This window comes from Helianthus annuus, chromosome 8 (genome assembly GCF_002127325.2).
Source record: "Helianthus annuus cultivar XRQ/B chromosome 8, HanXRQr2.0-SUNRISE, whole genome shotgun sequence".
Classification (NCBI taxonomy): Eukaryota; Viridiplantae; Streptophyta; class Magnoliopsida; order Asterales; family Asteraceae; genus Helianthus; species Helianthus annuus.
Window position 1 is genome coordinate 119,719,722 of NC_035440.2, and position 21,942 is coordinate 119,741,663.

A 21,942-nucleotide genomic window follows, 5' to 3' on the forward strand; every position below is an offset into this window, starting at 1 on the left:
TCAGGTCACGTGAGATATTCAAAAGGTTCAAGTTACAAGAATTTAGTTCATACATTCTGTTGACCACTTTTTATAATTTCTAAATCGTTGTTGGTAACTGTGAATACTAAAGTTCATGTGAATCATCACGTGTTGTCAGATAATTAAAAAGTTGTTTTCGCTTTTGTTTTTGCAGGTGTTTTCGCTTGAAAGAAAGGTTACTATTCCGCTTGAATTATAAGAATCATGGATATCAATTTCTTTAATATGACAAAAGAAACATTTAATAGAATAAATGTATTAAAGAAAGAATTTGACTTGTTTTCAGGTTGTCCAGAAGAGAATACAAAGTGTATCATTGAGAGGTATAGCCATCTTGTTCATTCGATATCTGGGATAGGTATAACTAAAAATCCAGATGAATGGGTCAATAAATTTGTCAAAGCTTTACCTCAAGAAGAATGGGGAGAATATCTTTTGAAGTTAAAGCACTCCGGAGAATTTTCTCGATTGACAATTTGTCAACTCATTGAAAAGCTTGAAGAACAGATGGAGAGAAATGCTGAGAAGAAGAAAAATTCAAATGGAAAATCGTTACTAAAAATGAGCAAGAATATAGGTGTTCAAGTGGGAGAAGAACATATTGGAAAAATTTCAGTTTTGAAAGATGAAAAGCAAATTGATGATAAACATATTCTTGTTTTGCAGGGAAATTGTGCAAAGCTGAAATCTGAAAATGACAGACTGTTAAGTGACTTGAACAGTTTGACATTGGAAAACCAGAAATTGAAAGAAAATGCAAAGATGTTTGAAGATAAAATCAAAAGGTTTGAAATTGAGAAATTAAAAACTGAGAAAGAATTTCAAAGTCAAATAAAAATTCTTGAAGATTGGAGAGATGTGTTTAGCAAAAACAACATCGAAAAGCAAAAAATGATAAATTCCCATCTTCAGAAAATTATTAAACTTGAAAAAGAAGGTGAATGTGCTCGAAAGAAAATCAAAGAGTTAGAAGAAAAGGATGAAAGCAAAAAGAAATCTTCAGAAAATGAAGATTTCTGGATAAAGCTTGAGAACAAGAACCTGAAAGCAAATGAAACGAAATTTCAAGAACAAATAAAAGTTTTGGAAAATGAAAAATCTGTTCTTGAAAACATGTAGAATGAGAATGAAAATTCAATCAAGTCTCATCTTGAAAGAATATCTCAGCTTGAACATGAAGCTGAGAATTCAAGAAACAAGATTGATGAACTTGAGAAGAAATTGAAAGGTTTTGTGACTGCATCAGACAGTTTGAATTTTCCCTGTCCAAAACCAATCAATTCAGTTCCAAGAACTGACAATGTCACAAACTCTGACAAAGTCAAAGTTGAAGATTGTGATGAGAAATCTGATGATGAAATTGAAAAAATTGAAAAACAAAAATTGTTTTTGAAATTAGAAGAAAAATTTCAGAAAACTGTTCTGCAATCAACTGAAAAAGGTGAATGCTCTAAGCAAAAACCTTTGAAGAAGAAAGCGGAACAGAAAAAAAAGATAAAAATTTGAAAAATGTACAAAAAGAAAATAAAAGCTCATCAGATCGATCATCTAATCGCATTCAAAAAGCACAAAAATTGAAAAATGAAAACTCAAAAATTGTTGGTAATAAGTGGTGCAGGTCGGACCACAGTGCTCAAAAGTCAAATCCAGCAATTAAGAGGAGGAAAGAGTATCACCAAGCCAAACAGTGCTTTGATTTGAGCATTTGGGCTGAAAATGGTGATTGGTATGATAACAGAGTGTGTTACCGATGTGGTTATCAAGGACACATTGTTGTTAACTGCCAGGATTGGAGTTATGAGACGAGAAGATGCTTTAACTGCAACGTCAAAGGTCACATTGCCAGAGATTGCCCAAGGAGATCGAATGAAAGATTGAGGGCTAAATCTCAGAAATTGGCAAAAATTCCAGTCAAAGTCATGCCCCAGGAACAGAAGGTTTTAAAACCTAAAGTTCAAGAACAGACAATTCAAGAAAAGAAAGTTAAACTTTCACAGGGGCAGAAAGACAGACTGAGGAAGAAGAGGAAGAAGGCGAGAGAGTATCTCGAGAAGATCTTGTCCTCAGGTTCATCTGTTGGTAAAAATAAGAGTTCTGATGAATCAACTCCATCGAATGCAAAGTCAAGCAAGATGAATTCATCGGATACAAATATGAGGACGAAAGAAGAAAAGAAGAAGAAGAAAATGGTCGGCGATGAATCTGACAGGTCAAAGTCAGACAAGCCACCTTCCGGCGATGAATCTGGCTCATCCAAGTCAGACAAGCCACACTCAGGCAATGATTCTGGTTCATCAAAGCCAGAGGAGCCATTGGTTGAGGTAAAAAAGGAGAATTCTGATTTAACAATGGATGATGCAAACTTTCCACCATTGTTGAACAAGAATTCGAAATCACCCAAGGACCGTCAGGCTTGGGTGAATCTGTTTAAATAGAAAAACCTGACTTGCCGGAGTTCCCAGGTTGGTAAGCGTGGAACATGAATCGGCACATTTCTTGAGAAATTTCACTCTGGTGATTTTTCGTTTTACATATGGTAAATCAGGGACATTAAGTTGTACTTGATTTTCTACAAGTGGTGTTTGAGATCTAAAACTGAAGTTGTCAAATCTGTCATGTGTATGAAGAAAATAAGGTGATGAAGTATCCCCGAACCTACAAATGATTGGTAAACAAACTAATTTTTCCGGAAAAACCATTTTGATTAAAACAAACTTAAGTGTTTTGAAATCACAATGGGAAAATAGTTTGTTGTGAGGGGGAGTTCTGATTGTTTACGCCATGTGGATGGAGAATTGATGTGATTCTCATCAAGTTGTCAAATTTGTACAGTTTGTTTCAAATTTTCTCCGAAAATCAAAATTGAAACATATTTTGATTTTAGGGGGAGTAAAATTTTAAAAAAAAATTAGAAAATTTGAAAATGTCAAAAACATTGAAAAATTAAAATGAGTTTTGGTGCGAATAGGGGAAATGATAGTACATCATCTAGACTGGCACAGTACGCTAAAGATTTGTAATGTATAAATGCAATTAAGCAGTCTCGCTAAAGATGTGCCGGTAGGTTTTCACAAAATCAGTAAATTGGTTTGGGATATAAACATAAATTTCACTTGCGTCTACGTGGGGAACACCTCCAGGATATATAGGTAACCCCTGAAATCCTGTTTGAAGGGTCCCGTATTCTGAGATACTAGGTCTTTATGCTCAGTGATATCTGGGGTATTATCCCGGGACTTCTGCTGTATGGAAGTACTGACCTAGTCCCCGGATAATACTTTCTGCAAAAAAGCTTTGAAATATAAGCTCGCCCTTAGCATGCTGATGAAACAATAAAATTGATAGTCGCTGCTGTTGTAAATAAAAGATCCTCTAAAGGGGACACACCTTAAAGTCGAAGCCGTCATCTCTCTGCGTATACGGAAGTATCGACCTGAGCTCTCACGGCCCTCGCACATAACCCCTTTACAGATATCATTTGTGGTATACTCACCTATAAGACTGAATATTGGGGTCTGGATACGGGAGTATATACTGAGATGGGACACATGTAGATGTTTAAGTTCTAAAACACTAATTCAGTATCCTGAACAGGTTGAAGGTTTTGTGAGAATTTGAGTGGATCAGTATATCGGCAATCAATGCGAACTGTTTAAAAGCTTAAAATGAAATAACAGCTTAACGGTGCTAGTGTTTAGTCGGCAGCTGATATGATCCTCTTGCACGAACTCACAAAAATATATTTGTACATATTTCATTTCTGAATTTAATTTTTGCATTTATGTTTCATATTTTGAAAAATCCAAAAAGATTTTCGACAACTGATGTTGGAGAGCTGATATTCAAAATCTCAAAGGCTAAACATGATGAACAAATGGTTTGGTTAAGTGTTTTGAAATGTTGAATCAGAGTTTGAAATGTTTCAAATTTTAATAAATTTTAAATGTGAAAATTTCTCGAATGTTTAGTTGATTCATTAAGTTGAATCACAACTTTGTTGGTTTGTAATAGAGTGTGTGAGATGTGTAGGTTTCTGATCCTGCTGCTACGGAAAGTCAGAAAATACATCAGAACCTGAAATGAGCTTAAACAGAGATAAAGCTAGGATTTGATCTCAAGGTGATAGCAAATTCCAGATAGCGATCCCATCATGATGAAAGGGGGAGTCTGACGAGGCTAGAGCCAAAGAGAAGATCATGGTATATGCTAAGAAAGAAAAGAGACTGATAAAGACTGAAGATGCAAAGACTCGACACTTAAGACTCGTCAACATCTGAGGGGGAGTCTGTTGGTGCATTCATCTGTCGACTTCGTCTTATATCGAGTCTCAGGTTCGTTGCACGGCTGAACAAGAGTGATGTTATCATACATGATGATGACATCATATATGTGACATCATCATCTTGCATCATATGAAAGATCTACACAAGAAGACAAAATATGTTACATGTAAATATATAATAGTTGACCATTTGAATGTAATGTACGTTTGTTTGTGCATGTAACCGTTTGAAATAGGCTGACCGTTTGAGAGGTCACGGTTTGAAGAGGTGACCGTTTGAAGGGTGCATGTCACCTTCAAACGGTCAGGGGTCCACTCCTATAAATACCTTTCAAACTTTCTCATTTGTAACGTTCTAGTTTTCGACGCCGAGGTGCCGTCGAAGTGTCTACGCACTGTAAATTGTTACAAGATTAATAAAAGAGACAGTTAATAGTGAATTCAAGCTAAACGAAGACCAAATCAATGTATTCCGCCTCTGATTTGGTCTGAGCGCTCTTCTGATCGACTCATTAGGTCGTTTCACGATCCTTCAGCTATAAAACCTTTAGGGGGAAGGGGTGCTCAGACCCCTTACCTAACTCACGCCAATCATGTAGCGTCGCGTCAGTTAGACCATCTACTACCTTAAACCATTCATTTTAGTGGCTCCACTACCTAACATGGACCCCGCCATTTTACACCACTTTCTCTCACCATACACACAACTCTTTCATACCCCCATACATAAACCATCGACATCCACCCAACCCTTCCCCTACTCGCAGGGCAGTAGGGCAGTACCCGTAGGACCGAGTAGCGACGACTGTGTATGACCGGCGGGTAAGGGGTACTCAAAGGCAGGGGTTTGATCACCCCGTCCACTCTTAGAAATGTACCTGAATATTTAATACTAGCTTATGACCCGTGTAACACATGGGTTTGTTTTAGTCCATTAGATCAAATTTTCCATCAAATCAATCGTAAATGTATAATGTTTTAAAAATCATTCATTAATAGATAGAAAATACGAAATGTCATATGATGAACATTTTACATTTGCTAACAACATTACAACGATAAATATTAATCGATAATGAAATAAATAATAATTAAACAGCGTATGCTAATGAGACATTAAAATCAGACCATGATATCAATCTTTCAATGAAAACAATCATAATTCCATAGTGTTTTACGTTTTATTCATTAATATAATGTTTCATATATCCAAGGCATCTATTATTCAAGAAACAACTTACCTTACAACCATGATCTTTTGAATTCTACCATATTAGACAAATATCCCCTATCCATTTACAGTGGAGCCTATCTTTGCTATTGCTGATCCATTTGTAGAGGCCATTGCCCCTAAATTACACCAATAAGCCAAACAATAATGTAGCTGAAATATGAGGTAAAAAGATGAACTGAATAAAAACATTTCAAAATCCGACCTGCATGTATGAATTTTTGAAGTCCACAACATGAGATTATCCTAAAGAAGCTGCATTTATTAAGGTTCTAATGAGATTGTAGTCATTTATCCCTGTAAAGACATATATATATATATATATATATACATAACAAAGTTCAAAATTACAATAAAAATATTACTATGAGTAATAATTCATCATAAAACCAAAGATAAGTGTGAGATAAATGGTCCTAAAACATAACTAAAACTGAAGCCTAATTTCATAACCAATACATATCTTCTTCTATCATTCTTTTGTTTTGCACACGTATCAGAAAATCTAATACATATTGTTAGGATCGGAGGCTCTCATGATTGTGTTTGTTTGTATAAATTGAACATTTAGAATATATGAAATGATATAAAGTGCAGCGGAAATGGATACAAACTTTGTAAACACAATCAAAGAGGAAAATAGTATGATAAACAATTGCTTCTCATTAAGTCGAATGATTGAATTACAAAGCAAATGATTACAAGCATGCTTACAATACTAAGCTCCCCCTCAGCCTGATACCCCAAGGTTGGTTGCACAAGATGAAAGGATTGGACTGAAGAAGAAGAATCCACTCAGTCAATCGAATGTAACAGTACAGAGTACTGTTCCATTTATAGGCAATCCAATCCACTGACGCATCTCAGCTGACGTCACCGTGAAAGTGACATCTAACAACCTAACAAACTCTATCTACTGATCTATACAACTACTGCTTTGCTAACTACTGATATTATATTGTATTACATGAGATAAATATAAACTGCTGCTGCATCCTTCCACTGCTGTGAACCCAGCAGTACTTGTCATGATCAGCAGTACTTGTCATGATCAGCAGTGCTTGAACCAAGGCACTAGATTGAGCAGCAAAGCTTTTAGTCTTCATCAGTCCTTGTGTAGAATCAGCAGTTGTAGGTCAGCAGATGTTTATAGAAGCAGTACTTTGGAGCATATCAGATGTTTGAGCCACATTCAAGGGGAAAGCAAAGTGTAAACTGCTGTTTATTTGAAGTCCTCAGATGTGATCCGGTTTTGGCTTTACATTATCTGTTCCTCTGGTAGGGTTCAATCCCAACAATCTCCCCCTGGAACAGATAATGCCAAAACCCTTCATTATTCAGGACCTTTATTACTCATCAAGAGTTCCTTAGCTTGTTTCTTAAATTCAGCTTCAAATTCCTTGGAACTCTGATCATCTTCATCCCTACACAGTGTAAGTTCAAGGAGATCCTGCAAATCTTCAACACTAAGGCCTAGTGCTTCTTTCCTTGATATGTACTTCACTTCACCATTGGTTCTGACAAGAGTCAATACGTGGGTCTTTTGATCAGATATCCACTTTAGTATTTTTAAACCAAATGGGTTTCTTGGGAGAGATTTATTCTTTGATGAGTTAGGAGATGATGGCCTTGTGAACACTTGCAGACTTTCAGACATTCTTTTAAAGGCTTCTTCAATGACTTTGTTTGCTGCAGCTATGTCTTCGGCAGTTTCTTTCTCAATTTGCTCTTGCCTTTCAATTTCTGACATGTCTGTTGCAGTGTTTGGTGATGCAGGTTTGTTTAATACCTTCTTAACAAGGTTTTGAAGCTTTGTTGAGCTGTCTTCTTTTAGACCCATTTTCATGATGGTGTCCTTGAAGTACTCTGCTTCCTTTTCTTTGACCTCTTTTTCAGTCAGCTGTTTACCTTCTTCTTGGTTTATCACAAGAGTAGGATTGTCTGCTGATTTGAACAATGTTCTGAGGTTTTCAATCTGCTGTTCAAGCTTCATCATTTGTTCATGTTTCTTTGAAGCACTTGAAACAGTTATCTTTCATTTCTTTAGCCTTTCATAGGCTTCATCAGTCTGCTGCCTGGACCATTTTGATATGGCTTCAGCAGTATCCATTTTTGCATCCACCAGCTCCTTTTTTCTTTCTTTTGTACTCAGCAGTGAGGTCAGCAATGAGCTTTTTGAATTTGCTCCAATTTGGAGCATTCTTTTTCTTTGTAGGATCGTTCTTGATTCTGTCAATCCTATCAGCCTCATGCTTTAGAGCGATTAGTGGCCATTCTTCAAACTGTTTTTCTTCAGCAGGATAGAATTTTTCTTTCATGATGTAGGCTAGGTATTGTTTTCTTAACTTTCTTCGTTGTTCAGCCTTTTCGTTGTTCAGTTCTTGTGCAAACACTTCTATCTGCTTTACTTTAGTGAGGAAGAAATCCAGTCTTTTAGCAATGCCTTCTTCGCTTAGACCTTCACTTTCACTCTCAACTTTAGCTCTTAGTTTAGCTTGCCTTGCCTTGATCTTGAGGTAATCATCCATATCCTCTGGTGGCATGTAGCCTATGAGTGAGGAGAATCTTCTTTTTGAAGGGTCTTCTTCTGTATAGAATTGCCTCATCTCATTCTTGATAGCTTCAAGTTCCAGTGGATATTGTGCAGCATTAGGATCATGTATACCCTCATCGGCAGAGATTGGCTTTCTTTTTTTACTGAAGAGCTTTGGTTGTGATATAGGAAAGGTGAGAGCAGTGGTGGATGGTTGACTAACAGCTGTTGAAACAACTAGTGTCTCAACCGCTGTTGTCATTACAACTACTGATGTATCAGCAGATGTCTTTTGCTTTTGAGCAGGGGTTATGATGGCAGTTGTTTGAGTGGTGATTAGTGGTTGACTAACAGTAGTTGAAACAACTGGTGTTTCAACCACTGTTGCCATTACAACAGATGTTGTAACATCTGTTGTCTTCTGCTTTTTGGCAGGGGGTGATAATGGTTTAGCTGTTTGTGATGGTAATGGTGGTTTTTGTGCTGTAGACACAGATGGTGGTGGAACAGTAGTTGTGGTGGTGTGTGGTGATGTGGTGTGTGTTGATACTGCAGTTTTGGTTTGACTATTTTCTGGCTCAACATACATACCATCATCAATTCCCTTTTTCTTCCACTTGATCTTCTCCCCCTTTTTGGCATTATCTGAGAAGGGTTCGTTCATGAAGAGAACAGTGGAGGGAACCTTTCCAGAGGCACTTTGAATGTGAGCTTTTATAGCTTTTATATCCGCCTGAGTATCCTTAAATCTTGATTCCACCATATTGGTCAGCTTTTGAACATGTATGGCATGCTGCTGATCTGCCATCTGCTTTTGTCTTTCCAGCAGTGGTTGAAAAAAGATTCCATAACTCATTTGCAGCAGGTGCTTGTTAAGCAGGTGCTTGAGCAGGAGGAGCAGTGGATTGGGCTTTCTGAGCTTTTAATAGCTGCTGCACCATATCTTTTATTTCAGCAACTGAGGTTTCAAGGTTTTCGACCCTGCCCGTCAATTCCTGATATCTTGAATCATCACCTGAGTTAACAGGATCATCTGAATCCCCACCAGCAGTGGTTTTACCAATGAATGACTTAGGAATAGAGTCCCAAAAATCAGCCATTGATGCCCCTTGTTCTTGGTACTGGGGACTTCTTTCTTCAGCACTTGATAACCTTTTGATGTTGCCAGTAGTTAAAATCTCACTGGTGGTTCTCAGTGGTGCTATTGAAGAAAATTGCCTTCAAGGGAGTCTTATGAATGTAACCACTGTCCAAATGTAAACCAGTGGGTTCAACATTTGTAGTGGCTGCTCCACTTGAACTACTGACAGGAATTACTTGTAATTCCTGCAGTGTAACCTCCTCAGTTGTTGCTGGGATAACAGAAGTGTCAACATCAGACCCAGTCACCTGTTGAAGTATACTCTCAGTGATAGGTGGTTGAGAGGAACTGGTTTGTGTCTGAGTAACATCAGCTGTATGCAACAAAGGTATGGTGGATGGTGGTATTATGTGGGGTGAGGGTAAAGGAGTTGAAAGAGACGTGTCCTTGGGATCAGGACTGTGGAAGATGGATCCGAGTGGGTCCAGAGCTTCATATTGTGGTGTCCCTGTGTTTACAACCTGATCCTTTTGTGAGGATGCAGGAGGAGTTTGAGGCTGGGATTGAGATCTTTCTTCCAACTGCTGTGAGGAAGTAACAGCAGTGGTTATTTGTGACTTTTGTGCTGTCACTGGCATTGTCTCTAGGATCTCATCTTCCAGAGATGCCTTTGATTTAGGTTTGGTGGGCTTTCTGGATATTTTCTTTTTGGTTCTTTTTGTGGTGGCAGGTGTGGGTTTCAAAACAGTGGGTGTGCTGCTTTGATCACCTGGAGCAGTGGGCTCAGCAGCAGATACCTGAGGAGCAGTTTCATCTGCTAAATTCTGCTCAGGCACCTCTGCTTTTGTTTTTATTGGTGCCAACATTCTTGAGAATGTTTCAGGTGTTAAGCAGTTTATTTTAAAAGAGGCACCTTGTTTGGGCAAATCTGCTTCTTTCTCTACAAATTTTTGTTCAAAATAGTAGCTTAAAAATCTCGGAAAGAGCAGAAATGCCTTATTATCAACGTTTTTTTACCAAATCATCAAATATTTCCTGGGAGTAATTAAAGTTTTCATTGTTTAAAATTGCCTACCCCGGGCATTGTATTTTTGTTGGTATTTCATTAAAAGACGTTGTTTTATTAGAAACACACATTAGTAGTGTGTGAAATAAAAATCTGGGTGCAGAAGGAAAATAACCTTTTTGTAAGGTATCCCTTTTCGGTTGCTCTGCATAGCCCCTGTTTATGAAATCCTTTTTCAACTCGTCTTTAGAAAATGAGGTTTTTCCTTTCAAATCATCGAGTTTAAAGATTTCAGAAATGGATTTTGGAGAGATTTGAACCTTCTTACCCTGTATCGAGGAGTTGATGGTTGTGATGATGTCTCCTTGTTTTTCAAGGGAGGCATTTTTCCAGAACTCTCTCTGGGTTTGAAGATAAATGGGAGCGTCTGCTGTTATCAAAGTTTTGTACTTTGATGCAGATAAGATGTCAATGATGGAGTCGAAGGTGTTTTCAGTTGTGGGTTTTGTGAGTATACCCACATAATTGTGAAGGGGCTTTGTAACGGATTTCTGTGGTTTCGACGGCCATTTGAGTGGCTTCTGTTGGGGTGGAGGAAGAAGATGGTTTTGATTTTGACTTCGATTTTGATTTCGTCATTTTTTATGAAGAAGATCGAAGGGAGTTTTTGTGAAGAAGAGTGGGAAACTGCTTTGAGAAGAGAATTTTTGGAATTCAATTCAACAGTGTGAGCCCCTGTTTGGGTTTAATTAGGGTTTTATTTTAGGGAAAAAGTGAATGCTGATGTGGCAGCGGTTATAATGATCTGACGCTAAAAACTAACCACGTGCCCACCCCTGATGGAATGGTAAATAATGGAGGACAGTTGTTTTGACAACCACTGATGGATCAAGCATCAGTAGTTACAACGATAATGAAATGAAGCGGTGGGTGTATCAGTGGATGGAACAATGATTTTAAAAATCAGTGTTTTTAAAGAGCAGGGGTTGACTATCAACAGTGGACAGACTTTAAAGAGCAGAAGTTTAAGCACAACAGCATTTAAGGAACAGCAGTGGTTGAAAACAATAATGAGGATCATTTGTGTAACAACTGTTTGTGCAGCAGTGTTTTGACTTTTGACAAATAATTTTAGCATCTGCTTGTCCAGATGTAGGAATTGATTTTGTCTTGTGAAAGCACGATATCTTATCTAGCATCTGTTGAACACCAGAATTGCTATTCTTAACAAAATACATTTTAGATGTATATTATCAAGATTAAATTGCCAGCAGTTATCTACAGAAATTTTTGTTCAAGGTTTTGCCAAATGTCCATTATTCCAGACAGTGGTTTAGCATCCCAGATGATGAAGACTTTTCTACTAAAACAACTCATTTTGTGTCTAATTATTTGAACTAGAACATGAGTATCTCAGTAGATCAAAATCAATTTGCAATCAATCTTTGATCTGTGAAACTTGAGCGTAACATGACCTTGAATTGTGTGCCATTTCCTTTTGATCAGATTTAAGGATAGAAATTTCACACAAAAATAAGGAAATTGCATCCTGACCAGAGATGAACTTTTACTATCAAAAAAGAGTAAAAGAACAAAATATATTTTATAAAAAGTGATATATATATCTGGTTTTATTTAGAGAAAAACACCTTTTAAAAAAATTAAAGGAAGTTTTGAAAATCATCAAAAGGATTTAACAGTTTTTCAAAATAAGTTCATGATCATATCATTCTCAAGTTATTTTGACCATTGTTTGGGGTCATTTTCTTGATAATTGATTGTAAATCCTTCTTTTAAGAACAATCACCGGAGATGCCATAGTTACCTGAACGATTCCTGTATCTGATGAAAGCACTCAGTTGCATGATGACCACTGTTTACCCAACCTTTGACCTCATAAGTGTTTTATGCTTATACTCTTTTCTTTTGATTTCAAAAGTTTTTAGATAACCACACTTTGAGATTTGTTCATTTTCTTTTTCCCTTTTTACCCTTTTTATTCACTTGTTCAGAAATACTCACAGGGAGATTTTATTTTTGAACAAGCTTAGTCCAGAATCATTTTGGAGTAATGTTTTGAGAGATCTGGCCACATTTGTACATGTTTTATTACCAGATCTCACATTACGTATGATTAGGACTGTTTTGACACCTTATTTTCTTAATGTGTTTTGACAAAGTTGATTTGGTCCTTTTGAGGATTCTCAACCTGCCTTTGAGCACATAAGAAATTTTGACTAAAGCATTATTTCCCTATTTCTATATCAGCAGAACACTAGTGTTTAGATGAACATAGGTTTTGCTGATCTGAGGTGCGTACTTTAGTGTAAAATATGAAAACATCACAAATTTCATAACAACCGTTGAAATCAATTTTTGAATGAAGATGAACACACCATAGTTTTCAGATAGGTTTCCAGATCTGGAAACTATGATTGAATTGTGCATGACATCACCAGTTGTATGTGATTTGTGAATCTTATGACATCTTGGTTGCTTTACAGAGCTTTTGAGTCATCATTTTGAACATGATTTCACGTTACTCTGTTTTTCAACTGAAATACAACCAACCTTAGTATCAATGAATTGTGAGCTGAACTGTTATGTCAAATTGATTGTTAGATCGAATTTGACTGTCCAAGCTCTGATACCAATTGTTAGGATCGGAGGCTCTCATGATTGTGTTTGTTTGTATAAATTTAACATTCAGAATATATGAAATGATATAAAGTGCAGCGGAAATGGAGATACAAACTTTGTAAACACAATCAAAGAGGAAAATAGTATGATAAACAATTGCTTCTCATTAAGTCGAATGATTGAATTACAAAGCAAATGATTACAAGCATGCTTACAATACTAAGCTCCCCCTCAGCCTGATACCCCAAGGTTGGTTGCACAAGATGAAAGGATTGGACTGAAGAAGAAGAATCCACTCAGTCAATCGAATGTAACAGTCCAGAGTACTGTTCCATTTATAGGCAATCCAATCCACTGACGCATCTCAGCTGACGTCACCATGAAAGTGACATCTAACAACCTAACAAACTCTATCTACTGATCTATACAACTACTGCTTTGCTAACTACTGATATTATATTGTATTACATGAGATAAATATAAACTGCTGCTGCATCCTTCCACTGCTGTGAACCCAGCAGTACTTGTCATGATCAGCAGTGCTTGAACCAAGGCAGTAGATTGAGCAGCAAAGCTTTTAGTCTTCATCAGTCCTTATGTAGAATCAGCAGTTGTAGGTCAGCAGATGTTTATAGAAGCAGTACTTTGGAGCATATCAGATGTTTGAGCCACATTCAAGGGGAAAGCAAAGTGTAAACTGCTGTTTATTTGAAGTCCTCAGATGTGATCCGGTTTTGGCTTTACATTATCTGTTCCTCTGGTAGGGTTCAATCCCAACACATATCTTCTTCTATCATTCTTTTGTTTTGCACACTTATCAATCACACACCAATATAACTGATAACATGTCTAAAGTCACCTTTAAATTATGATATACTTAAACACCCATTTTCATTGTTTGTTTAATCAATAATAGTATGTGAAAAACTAATCAGAAGAAAGATAATCACTAATCAAAACATTCAAGTGAAGATATAAAGACAAGAGGATGCATGGTGAAGTTGAATTATAAACATACACATTCTGGACAACCAGAAGACATATTGGAACTATGGAACATTAGATGTGAAAATTAGGTCAAATTATATGAAGAAGAATAGTGACTTAGCTGAGAGCAAGTCGGTATGTGTTTGAAGAACCTATAACAAAACAAAATTTCGGCATTGAAAACAAAACCAAAAAAACTTGAGTCTATAAGACTACGATATTGAGTGCTCCTGGCACTAATGGAGCTTTCGACTTTAGCCCTAGAATATATACAACTACCAAACAATGTTAACTTAATCCAAATTGAGAAAAAAGTTACCCTGGTTTGTTGAAACTGTTTGGCTTCCAAAACTGTTAAAGGAGAAAAATAAATCAAGATTAAACAGTTTGATTGAAATAAAGGAAGTTGATCCGTAAATCTAAAAGTCTAAAACATAAACTACAATGTTAAATTAAACATAAATGAACAAATCTTCATGCATGATCTGTATACCTGAATTAGAGCAGTGAAGCCAGTAAAGATTTGGATGAAACACAGGAAAATGTTAATCGATTTGGATAATTCGGGAATGAAAAAGTAATATCTATAGAGAAAATGGTACCAAACAACAACCTTAAAAAAATTTCAGATGAAAATTTTTCTAATTTATCGACAATGGAACACTGTCTCTTTATCTTCAAACTCATAAAAAGAAGTAAAAATAAACCGTGATAAGAAAAATTAATACGATTAAAGTATAAAATATTAAAAAAGTAAAAATTACATATAAAAAAGAAAACTAATCAGACACTTAAACTCTAATAGCAAGAATCAAGAAACTTTAACTTCAACTCCATGGAGCACTGAACCTCTCGATGTATGTCATTGATCTTTCTCATGAACTCCAGGTCTCTATCTCCACACTCTATATTACTCGCAACACACATGTCACGAACGGAAGTAGTCGGCATCGCCCTTGGGTCTCTCGAAACCTGGTCTCTTGTCAGCAGCCAAGTTGCAGTCCGTTAAAACACCTCTTCAACTCTTGAAGAGTAGACCTATCAGCAAAAACTTGCTCTTCGATTTGTTTAATAAAGCGTTGCTTGAAATGGTCATATTGTGTAGAAGTATATGACTCCATTTTAATGTATTTATAAGAACTAAGGCAAAACAATAACAATTGCTCTTCTATTTCACTGAATGAATCTAGGTATGATGAAACAACATTTGAATTGGCAATGGTATTATATAGAATATGTAACAGCCCAAAGGTCAGATTTAAATGCAACCATTAAATAAAAATTTATATTTAAAAACCATGTACATTTAATGATTTAAGAGGGAAAAACATGTATATAGGAGACGACTCTTCATTTACCCTATAAAACATTTTAATGCAAAACCTTTGAAAAATGAGTTTTCATGGGAAAGCAAGTAAAATTAAATATCTAGAAACCCAAAGAACAAAATTTAAACCTTGAAAAAAAGGTTATCATAATTATGAGACGATTCTTCATTTACCCTATCAAACATTTTAAACACTATAAAGGATCATCATTAGTTTACTTGAAAACATCAACACTTCATTTTTAAAAAACCGTTCATCCTAAAACAAACCATCCAAAAACACTCACACTCTTTCTAAATGGCAAGCAAAACCTTCTACCACTGGTCAGATACTGTCGATCTTAAATTTGAATTTTCAAGATGGTCACTCGAAGAACAGAGAAAAGATGAAGAACTCAACAAAAAGGTTGCTATGGTGAGTGATAAATATTATAAGCGAACCTGGAGTAGCATTGCACTACTGGATGAAGTTGTCTGTTGTCACACCCCAACCGATGGCGGAATCATCGGGGCACGGCACTGAGGGAAACAGATTGTCCAGAAGTTTCCATACCAACTAACTATAATTACCAATTATTTAAAGCAACATGTCCCATACCATGTCATAAAAGATAACATAATTATTACAGACAAGATCTAGTCAAATTGTTCTGTTCCGACAACTTAGATTTCAAAATACGGACAATTGTTTATTTGTTTCTAGACCTTTCCTAGCCACAATTTCACAGCAAGCAAAGCAGATAAGCATCCTAAGCACCTGTCACATACGTTAAAGTAAAAGTCAATACACATAGTGTAAAGGCGAGCATACAAGTTTAATAGATATAATAGAGTTTGAGATCGTTACGCACAGCACGTACACAGTGTAAAATGAGGCATGTTAGTTATCGACATGAACCTATCGTTACCAATGACTGCGGGTTGACTGCCCAAGGCAGTTCGTAATACACACTCACCACTGTGAGCCATGTAACAAAGTGTCCTTAACAACCCCTGACTGAACAGGTTCTGAGTCCAAACAAATAGTACTATCGTTGCTAAGGCAAGTAGACAGCATTCCATGAGTAAACATAACAAACAAGCATTCATTAAGACACGTATAACATGCGGTAACGGTTAGCGTTTAAAGTATTGCGTAGTGTGTTCGATGTGAATTGGAATAAGTAACGTATGTAAGACCCAAAAGTGCGTAAAGCAAAAAAGGGATCGAGTATACTCACAGTGATTGGTGGATTGAAGGGAGCGCTAGAGAGTAAAGTTAGCCTGATCAGAACGAAAGCATAACGATAAGCGAAGCGTAAACCGATACAAGTGTTAGTGGGTCGGACAGCAATCCGATCGGATGGCAATCCGATCGGGTGGCCGGTCGTTCGGGTGACAACCCGCTCGGATGGTCATCCGATCGGGTGACCTTTCGAGTGGATTGTTACTTCCTTTGGGAGGGGTGTGTTTGTGTATGATGGCTTGTCTTTTGAAGTTTTCGTTGTAGCATTTTGAAAACATAGAAGTATCACTATCGTTCAGGTCGATCGATCGAACGACCGTTCGATCGGGCGACAACCCGATTGGTTGGACCCTTTAGTGAGAACAAGTTCACAGCAGTTTGTCACTCGATCGGATTGTAGTCCGATCGGGTGGCAATCTGTAAGTATTGAACATGTTGGAAATTGTTTAAGTGTTGAAGTCAGAACATTACATGGTCGAGTGGTAGTCCGATCGGGTGGTAATCCTCGGGCAGCACTTCGTTCAATTTTTATCCTTTAAAGTTTGAAAATAAAAGTTAAGTGTGGGGCCAAGGTGCAAGTCGGTCGAGTGACAACCAGATCGGGTGACAATCCGATCGGTCGGTAGTCCGATCGGGCGGCACTCCGTTCTGGTGTCTCGGTCGTCTTCTTCCTTGGTCATTTTGATAGTTTGTCATTTTATCGAGATGATTTGATAACGTATTAGACAACAAAAACCTCGTCAAGACTTAGTAACTTGATCGGACAGGAATCACCCAAATCCGACCAGTTAACTGTTCTAGACGGTGTTCCATGGCTAACCCGAAATCGGTAATCTCGTGGATAGAATCCAGATCTTGAACCAACGCATCCACAAGAAAGAGTAGAAGATCAGAACAAGCTCCTATTCTATCGGTTTAAAGTGCATTGAGTGTAAAAGAGTTGAAAGAAAGTTGGAAAGTCATCTTTTAATCCTTTTCACCGTGAATATGTTTAGATCTTATGAAAGATCTTTGTTTATTTGTATGGAAATCGTTCAAATCTAAGTTGTTCTTGGTGGATTGAAGTCAAAACATGAAGTTCCTAAGAACACCATGATGACATCATCCTAGAACACCTCAAATCTAGTGATTTCACGGTTAAAAGTTAAGATTCGAAAGATAGAAAGATTGCGTGTAGATTAAGAAAGTACAAGATTTAGGTTGAGATCTTACCGGAATCGCGAGGAATCGAAGAAAAAGTGAGAGTGTAGCGCTGGTCGGACAGGAGAGTGCAAAAGTGGTAAGTTGTGATGTTGACAAGGGTAATTATAGGGTTTCCCAAAAAGGAAATGGGGAGGAGAGGGGCTGGTCGATCGGGTGGCAGCCCGATCAAACGGCTGGTTGATCGAGTGGTAGCTCGATCGAGCGGCTGGTCGATCGGCTGGTCACTTGGTTGATTAGCCACTTGATTCGAGTGTTCGGTGCGACGAGTTTTGCTGTTGCGATCGCGAGCGTTGCGATGCGATAGAGTTTCCTATTCAAATTACTTTTAATTCCAACTACTATATCTAACATACAATCATCCTAAATTACTTGCGTTTAGCGTCCGTGATTTGATTGTGATTGAGTTTTGATTGCGTTTCGATTAATCACCACAACATAACATAAATAAACATGCACAAGTAACACATAAGGCACACACACGTAAAACAGTATTCAGAATGCATAATTCGAGTTGCGAGCGCGATTGCGATAGCGATAAGCGATAAAACATACGATAAATATCGAATAAACCTCGATTATTAATAAGTACTCCACATAATACAACTAACATTAAGCATAAATTAGACTATCTACGAGTCAAAGAAGTCAAAACATGAATTGCGCAAGGAGTGATAGATCGCAATTTGCAATCTTTTCTTCCTTTTACTTCAATCTTGTCTTTGACTTTCGAAACACGGGGTGTTACATCTGTTCTACTCCATCAGAGTTTAAAGAAAAAGTAGAAGAGTTTATCACACATCTGCTGAAACAGGATCAGAAGACCTGTGATATGCTAGCTGATCTGCAAATTAAAACAAAAAATAAAATTGCATGGAAGAAGGCGAGAGTCATAGATATCCTAGGAAGTGTTTATTGTAATGTGTAGTTTTTAATATTTTTCAAAATCACAATTTTGTAATACTATTTAATATCGAATGAAGAAAATTCAAAACTTTACCTGAGGAGCTGCTTCAATTAACAGAAGGATTTAACATTAAAACTGATACAATTAACAGAAGGATTTAACATTAAAATTGTTAAAGGAAAAAAATGAAGGAGAAAAATAAATCAAGATTAAACAGTTTGATTGAAATGAAGGAAATTGATCCTTAATTGTTTGCTTTCCTTATCTGCTAATCTATATATATATGATTGTTTCATGCACAAATCTAATTGAAATGAAGGAACTTGTTTAATGCTCATCTACAGTAGAAACTCTATAAAATAATACACTTGGGACCACCAAAATTTATTAATTAAAAGAGTTATTAATTAATCGATAAATTAATAATTATTAATTTATATACTAATTAATATTTTATTAATTTATAGTAGAATACTTAGTTTACAAAGACCTTTCAAGCTTCCACTTAATTATTGTATACAATGCATGTATATCAAATGAACGACCCAATTTGAAAGAAACCTTCAATCTCCCACCTTATTATGCTTCTTGTGTTCAGTGTATCACTTTATGGACATTAAAAATATTTTCTATATAAATACAAGATCAAAATAGGTTAATACAAACAAATCATACACACAACATGGCAATTGATTTCAACAAAAAAACAAAAGACAATTGAGTCATTTTTCAAGAAACCTTCATAAATCATTCATGTAATATGTAATATAAGGAATTATTAATTTATATTTTATATGGGGTCTAAAGAAATTATCAAATATGTATTATCTTATAATTTTAGCGAATTATTAATTTAGCACCCTATCCCCGAGTCGGGACCGGCAAAAAATATTATCTTAGAGAGTTTATTAAATAATCGAGTATTAATTTATCGAGTTTCTATTGTATATATATGATTGTTACACCTTGAAGGTCGATTTAGAAAACATCAAATTAATTTTTTTATTTTAATAAAATAAGGTTGTATATGCTTTCTTGGTTTAATAGAGAAAATGCACTTCGAACATGATAGTAGTCATCCGTAAAGCTCAAAGCAACCTGTATGTTTAAATAAAATTGAAGGCTCTGTACACACAAATCAACTCTTGAACTATGGCTAAGTTATCTTGAACTATGGCTTCAGTCGGTTGCATATCATTCATTATATATCAAACATCAAAAAAAATTTTAAAAACTATCTCTCGAGAGTAATGAATAAAATTTCCTTAACCTTTCTTGTTAGCAAATAACAAAGCTGATTCAATCAACAACTTAAATTCTTACATACAATAAAACACACAAACAAATAAACACCGATATCTACATAATCATTAATCAGGCCTCTGGATTTTCAAAATTTTGCAAGAAAAAAATAATTTGAACTTATATCGAAAAGTCTAAAACATAAAGTACAATGTTAAATCAAACATAAATGAACGAATCTGTATACCTTAATTAGAGCAGTGAAGACAACAAAGACGACGTACAGATCTATGATCTGGATGTAACATAGGAAAATGTGAATCGATTTGGATAATTAGGGCATAAAAAAGTAAGGTGATTAGATGGAGAGAAAGAGGGGAACCTTGAGATTAGGAGTGGCGGAATATGCAGATCAGAGAGAGTGGAGAAGAGCTTGTGCATCATCTTTCGTCGCCGGAGATTTCGCCATTTTCCAATTGCAGACGAAGAGCTCTAGGGTTTGATTGAAGTGATTAGGGAAAACAAATAGAAAGAAGTGTGATTTGAATTTCAAAAACTTAAGGGTTATAAGTTTCATCTGATTTTGAAAGGCTAAATGGCGTGAAGGAGAAGTTGGATTTTCAATGGAGAAAGAAGCGTGTTCAAGAAGGAGCTTGTGTTATTGGGGGAGAAGGGTTGGCCCAATTAAATGCAGGCATTGGTATTAATTAGAAGTAATTACAATTTTAATTTGAAATATAAAATTGTTTTATTAGTTAACTTATGTATGTATGTATGTATGCATGTATGTGGTCATGTGTGTGTTTTAGAAAAAAGATGACATCATTTTTTAAAAAATTGACATCACCCCTTTTAAAATGTCTGCCTATGATTGAGGGAGGGCTGCCTTATGACATCAGCCTTAATCCCCATTTATTAGATAAGATAGATTTTAAGTCGATTGTTAGGGTAAATTTAAGATAGGTTCCCGTTAATAAGTTTGCAAGATTGTTAGGTTAAATTTAAGATACGTCCCGGTTAATAAGTTTGCATCAATCAACCCATGTTCCTTGTCCTTGGTGCAGTGTGACAGGGATTAGAGCGACGGAATATATACAAACACGTGACAAAACATACAAACACGAATACGAAACCGAGAAAAAAAATGAAACTAAAACCAAAATTTTTGACAAACCACGTAAAAACAAAATCCATAATTAACTTTTATTACAAAATCCATTTCAAGATATTCAATTTGGGTCACGTGTGACATCAGTTCAATTTCATTTTACTACAACTAAAAATAACGCGTGTTGCGGCACAGATATATCGTAAATATCGAATAAATTAGTCCAATCATTATGTGATGTGTTAATCATATGAAAAACGCGTGTTTCGACGTAGCCGATTAAAGTCAATGTAACCTATATAAGCATTGTGATTGGATCAAAACGTAAAGTAAATTGAAATTATACCGTACAATCATAACGTATTACATGTGACCCGACTCATACATAGAAAACGTAACATGTGTAAAAGAAAAACTGACATGTATAATCAAAAGAGATTAGAGCTTTTAAAAAAGAAAACCGCAGTTTGACTCCACTGGTTCGGAACAAAATACGAAACATACATAAAGTAAGCACAAAAACATAGTATATATGACCTAACTTGTTTTCCAAAAAAAGTTTAAGTTAAAACGTAGACCAATTCAAATTTATATTGACACGTATATAAAAATATAAAAGTATTAATGATTTTTTTTTCTAAATGGAAATGTATTATATTAGACTTAACTCGTTTTCAAAAAAAATTACGTCAAAACGTAGAAGAACTTGAATTTATACCAGTATGTGCATAATAGAAATATGGACGTAAGTTTAGTGTTTTTAAGGTAAATGAACGATAGGGGTAAATAAAAGAAATTAGTGAATGAAAGTTACCAATGGATCATTAAATTAGTAAAAAAACTTATTACCTATATATTAAATTTAGAATGGAATGAACAGTAATATATATATATATATATATATATATTAAAATTAGAAATGGAAACTAACAGACGAGCAAATGGTATCGGGTACTTGTACCGGTACCAAATTTATCAAACCGGTGTATTTTCGGTACCGGTATTCACTAGTTTTTACCCTCAATATCGATGCGTACCAATACCAACCGGTACCGAACCGTACCGTACCAGGTATATTCAGTACCGGTACCCACTTTTGGGGGATTTCGGTAACGGTATTTTCGATACCGGTTGGTACCGAGCTCATCAAAT